Source organism: Haemaphysalis longicornis, unplaced genomic scaffold, assembly GCF_048455015.1.
Source record: "Haemaphysalis longicornis isolate Haplotype H1 unplaced genomic scaffold, Haemaphysalis longicornis Haplotype H1 scaffold_148, whole genome shotgun sequence".
NCBI classification, from domain to species: domain Eukaryota; kingdom Metazoa; phylum Arthropoda; class Arachnida; order Ixodida; family Ixodidae; genus Haemaphysalis; species Haemaphysalis longicornis.
Genome location: NW_027526254.1, coordinates 499,216 through 505,409, shown reverse-complemented (window position 1 = coordinate 505,409; position 6,194 = coordinate 499,216).

Genomic DNA, 6,194 nt, shown 5'->3' with positions numbered 1-6,194 from the left:
AGGCCACGATCTTTATTCCGGCGTACAAACAAGTCGCTCTCCGTTTCCCTCTCCCGTTCAAGGAATATTACTGTCTATGTACCAATTCTGTCTGTCCGCCTGCCCTAACCGCTCAAATACGGATGACAGAAGACTGGACGCTTTGAGCCATGTGACTTCCATGTTTAAATCTCCCGCCAGTACAACGGGCATGTTGTCGGTATATGGATGAAGCCAAGTTGTGCGCCCACGCCATTCTCCTTGCGCGCCAACTTGTGCCCACATGAACAGGAAACCGGTGATGGGCGTATAGATAGGCGTTATATACAAGGGTCAAAATGTCTCCCTGAAAGCGTTTCAAGCCGTAGAAAAATTATGGGCTAACACCGGTGTTCCAACTGGTGAAATTGCTTTTCAACTGGGGGGCATTGGATATAGTCCGCGATGTGCAATTTAAGGTGGCAACGGCGGCGGCTGCATGCCTGGCAGCGGCGGCTTTCGGTTGCTTCTACGGTCATGCGCGCTACAGTTGACTCTCCACAATCACCTGATAACGGCGCGACGACCGTTGTCAGCCAATTGTTCAACTTTTAAATTTTGCAAGAGGCATTGGTGCTGGCAAAGGAAGTAAAGGTTGTGAAACAGGGGTCGGAGGCGGCTAGGTCTTGCCCTGGAGCGGCGCTGAGTAAATCGGATTCACCCGAATGAAAACCGTCGAGGGTAACACATATATTGCTTCGTGGTAAGAAAACTTCATGTGCCGTTTGAGGCAACCACAGCAACAATACAAGTGTGGGGGAGCCCTGGTTTACGGCCTGTTTTCATTCCCTCTGAGTCGTTAAAAGATTACTTTTCCGTATGGTTGCCCCCTCCCTCGTAACCCAAGAGGTACGACGCTTCGGTCACCCGCCGTGGGGGCTGTGGCTAAGGCGTTGCTCTGCTGAGCACGAGGTCGCGGGATGGATTCCCGGCCGCACGGCCGCTTTTCTGATGGAGGCGAAAAGCATAAAGACCCGTGCGTACGAGATTTTGGCGCAAGTTAAAGATCCCCAGGTGGTCCAAATTAATCCGGAGCCCTCCACTACGGCGCGCCTGATTTACTGCGTTGCGTCGGCGCGTTAAACCCCACAGTCACTGGTGGGCTCCTTGTGGGACAGCAACACGTAGGTCACGGGCTGCTATTCCGTCGTTCCATCTGCGAACGTGGGTTGGAAAGTAGTGATACATTAGTACCATGGGAGTTATGACTATGCAGTGGGTGACGAAGACGAAAACTGTCTAGCTTTAAAGAAGGACCCCTATTGGCGATTTTTCTGATGTAAGCGACGTAACAGGCTAACGCGGTTTCGATGTCTGGTTTCAACACGACGACGAGTCATTACCGCTCAAGAAAAACTGCAACGGTCTCAACGTGCAAAACGCCATGTAATGTACGCCCACGCCCTCCCGAAGTTGCTTTTTGTGTTCAATAAATTTCTTCGCACGCTTACTTATTTTAGGCGAACGTTTAGGTATCTGTATTGTATTCACGCATGCGGTGCCAATATTCATAGTGAGGTTCAAAGAACTGCTCGACAAATATAAGCCGTAGTCGAAAATCAGCACAGGTTTATTTCTAAGAATCAGAATTCGGAGCTAGTACATCGTCACCATTGGCATAAATCTACCGGCATTAGAGTACGTCAAACATTAACGCGTAATTTAGTCCAGATATTTCATTCAAGTTTATGATTCTTGTTGCGCCCCTTTTCTAATAACCAATTGTACTTTCTGAGCGTTAGAGCATCACACATGAAAATCTCTGTCTAGACAAACTTCTCATCTCTAAAGTTCCGCTGATAAATGCTGCCGCGTTCAGTGTTAATCTGCCAAAGACTGCCGCAAGCGTGACTCAGACCGATAACGGGAATACTTCGGTTCGCTTTCTACTGTTACGTGGCGATGACTCACGAACATGGACGCCGGCGGAGAGCTTTCACACCGACGCGTCTGCCTATCTGCCTCAAAAAAAGTTCCTGCGTTTTTGCAGCCGCCCCTTTCCATAGGGGCGATTTCCCGTGCAAGTCGGGTGAACTTCCCAAGCGTTGTAGTCCCACACTAGGGCCGAGCGCCAGGCCTGGGAGTCGCTTGTAACTATTTTACCGGTAGGTGCCCGGCACCACCAAGGAACACGAATTCGCATGGTGGCTTCCACAGCGACGATGAACGCTCAAATCGCAACCGCCTGTGGGAGGACATGCCGCCAGACTCTTTCACCCCCGGCAATGGCGCAACGCGGCATGATGGCCGGGGGCCCCGCCAGATGGACAAGGGTCAGGGGCCCCTCGATAGGCTAAAGGCAGCTTTCTAGACGTGAAATTCCCTTTCAAGGGTCCGCACTCGACCAGGGACGCTTGTACCCATTAAAGAAACCGGTAGTGTCCGGCGGTACCAGGATTCCAACCCAGTACCTCCAGCGTACGAGGCGAGTGCTGTACCTCTGAGACATCGCTTCGGTGTGCCAATGTGGTGCCTATTTTCCTCGAACTTATCCATCTCAAATAGAAAAATTTATAACAACATTGAAGTTCCCTCTAAGCTATTATTTCGCACTTTCAGCCAATACGACCCAGCTATGAACAATGCAGAGCCAATGCCGTTAAACACAGTGTTCTCACAGTATTATTAATGGATGTTTTTTGCGTTTAGGGAGGCAATGCTCGGAGTCGGGTACATGAAAAAAAGAAACAACGCCAAACTGACGGAACATGGGACTGTTGCTTCTTTTTAAACGCGATAGCCTTTATTCCATTACGTGAAGGCACAAATAATTATACCTGCGTCAGCCTGCCACTCTGTGACACAGCTGTGATAAATCTTGGAAAATTGCGTTAAAAATAGGCATTACATATATGCAAGACCTTTCAAATTCACTAGAACTGGTGGCATGACTCGTGCATGGGAGCACTCTGCGGTTACAGGAAAAACATTACGTGATTTCGCGCAAAACGCAGGTACATAGCTGACGGCTGCAAAGTTCTTATAATCGTTAATAGCTCTGGGATCGGTATAAGTACAAGTACCTCACTTAATGAAGACCGAGAGCAGCTTGTTTGTCTGTGGTTCTTTAGCTTGTGCAGTTTGGATGTGCAGCTTTATTTTTACGTCGGTTGGACTCCAGAACAGTACGAGGTGTGCGAGGGGCAACTGTGGCAGCCTTTTACACATTGTTTTTTTTTTCCGAGTGTGCGCTCGCATTGGGCAGAGAGGCGCCGTTCACAGTAGTTGGGATCAATCAAGGCCGTAGTAACAGGGACTGTATGAATGGGCGCTGACACTGTGACACTCAAACTGTCTCCTTCTTGCTCACTCTGACCAAAATTCTCCCGACGCGCCCTTTCATGCCCACACTTTATTCAACACAAGCCTGAATGACATCTGTCTTTCTAGAATCGAGGTGTTCTGAATTGTGGCCTCTAGTCTTGCTCCTTAGCTTACCTTCAGAGGTTGGAGTGCACAGATTTTCAACTGCAGAGCTCTCGTCCCAAATGTTGCTCTGGCAACAAAGAAATGCTATGGTGTAGTGCAAAGTAATGGCCTCTGATACAATTTCATTTTGACATTGCATGAAAATACACTGCATGCGCCATTTTTATGGTAACTGCTATGGGAGAAACATTATTTGATGTTATGCGACGTCTTGGAAAAGCAGGCTCTAGTTTAACGTTGGATAAATTTGGAATGACATTTTCAATCGCAAACGCCAGTTACGGCCAAAAGTGTCGAGTGTTGTATACGTGATCGTATTTAGAGTTCGACTGGGCGAGTAAAAATATAAGGTAAGAAAAAAGCGCTGATTCCTGCCTATACAGATTTTTCAACACTTCAGTGTGAAAAAAAGACAGATACTGTGTGTGTTGCGACGGGCCGAGCGCATTCCCGCAAAGAAAAGTTAATGCAGCACCACGCTCTCGAAAACGTTATATTGCAAACTTGTTTACCACCACAATATTTGTCCCGAGGTATAGAGACATATGTGCAGAACATTTTGCTGCGCGGCGGTTCGTTCTAGTAATTGGTTTGCGTGCGCACAGTATAAGGTTTCTGACAGTCGGTATGAATGCATCTTTAGGATTACCGTTTGGCACACCGACGAACCGAATCATCAAGGACAAGCCCACATCACCGTAACTCTGGAGTTAAAACCGGAAAAGTACACTTCCGTGTGTAATAGGACTTCTAATGAGCGCGGTGTCTCAAAAATTCCATTTTCTAACCATAAAACGTCTATTTCAATAATGACGCACATTTGGTATGCCTAGAAAGCTACCGCGCACGTGCGCCCCTTATGGGATTTGTAAAAGAGGTGTGTTTAAAATCATTGCAATATTTAGGTAAAGTTACCTAGTCCAGAGATACATAACTATAAGCTATATTATGTGGCCTAAATTTGTGTCTCCTGCCACTATCCGTGGGAGACATTTACAGCTATTGTAGAAGAACGCCCAGGAAAGGCCGATCATGAGGCCGTCGTCGACAGCAAATTATTTACATTGTAAACACAGGACCGTTTTCTCCAGACATCTTGTTGCTACACCTACTCATTTTTTTCGTTAATGTATGCTTCTTCTGAGCTAATCGCCGCTTCGTCTGTATTTTATTCAAAGATTTCCACATTCTTCCGCTGGAAAAGCATTTCTGTAAGAGGCGTAACCCAAACCCTTGAAGGTTCCAGAACCCAACATTAGTCAATGTCGCACATTCCAGTCCTGATGCCGTCATATTTGGTCAGTCTGTCAATTGTGTCCCACCATTGTCTGGATTGATCATGTCTAGTTTGAAGAGTTTGCCTTTACTCTGACTTTTACCTTACCATTTTCTCGCATCACGGATTAAGCCCCAGGCATTCTATCGTATAGTTTTTATCCTGAAGTAGTTGCTTCATCGAGGTGGTGTGCTTGATGTCAGTTAGAACAAAGAATATTTATGTTCTGCGATCGTGTGAAAGTTTGTGGAAACACTTATAACTCAAGACCTCTTTCATACCCAATAAGTGTAGTGGTTTCGCTTAATCCCAAAGTTTGATACACTGATGGCAGTATTCTTCTTTCATCTCCTCGTAGGAGACGATGTGAAGTTGTGATTCTTCGCCGTTGAGTGACCCACGAATTAAAGAGCGGCGCACTTAGTCAACTTGCTTCTGGTGACTACGCCCACGTGATTGTGTAGCTGTTCATTTATTTGCCTTTGTCGTATCTGAAGCATGTACTGGGGAGCAAGGTTGGCTTCCCTTAAAATCTAGGACACTTTTCTCTGTGCACCAGTGAGCAGTCTGCGTTTACGTCTTGTGCCAAACGCACATTCTTCTCAGCAACACTTCTCGAATACAGGGTCATGCTTCTGTCAAACGCGTGAATTTACCCTAATGGTCCTAGCGGCAAGGATCGTACTCTTGTTCCATGCAGCGAAGTGCACTGCCTTAGCGGTTGATTTTCTATTGCAGTGCTATGAATTTTAAACCAAATTTATATTAGAACTGCTCACTGATGATTGAAGCGGTCGAGAAAGCAAAGCCGATGTGTTCATGAAGAACCTGATTGGCCATAAACAATGCCGTCAATATTGACGGAACCTTCAAACAGTTCATCTTTATTGCGCCACTGTCCACGTGAAACCTCCACACGTAGCCGTGCTTACCGTTTCTGGAGAAAGACAACTTTCATCCGCTGCGGAGAACAAGCGAACGCATCTGGGGAGCTCATGACATATCGAGATCATAGTGAAATCTTGACTATTTTTTTCAGTCAGCTCGTACTAAATTTTGCTTTCCGCAACCAGTAATGGTAGCGGGGTTTTTGTCGAAGGTCTAGCCGGTGCTAAACATGAGATTGCTCTTCACCTCTCAATCACCTGCTCTTTTTATCCGACGACAGCTGCTGTTTAACAGAACCTTTCCATCTTGTTTTGGTATGGGCGGTAGAAAATTTTCGCCTGCACGGAATGAATATATTAGCGCGGCAGGCCATTCAAGGACGCTGCACACCGCTAAGATTTGTATTGGTGGCCCTACTTGGAACACTATACCATTCGGCCTTGTCGCTGTCCGGGGTTTCTGTACGGGGTTTCGTATACGTGAGCTAAAAGGGTAGCTGTGTACGTAAAGATGCTCACAGCTTGTCTCGCTACCCTGTCAGTACACCTAACGTTTCCTGTGGTTACTGTGATGGGCTTGTTTC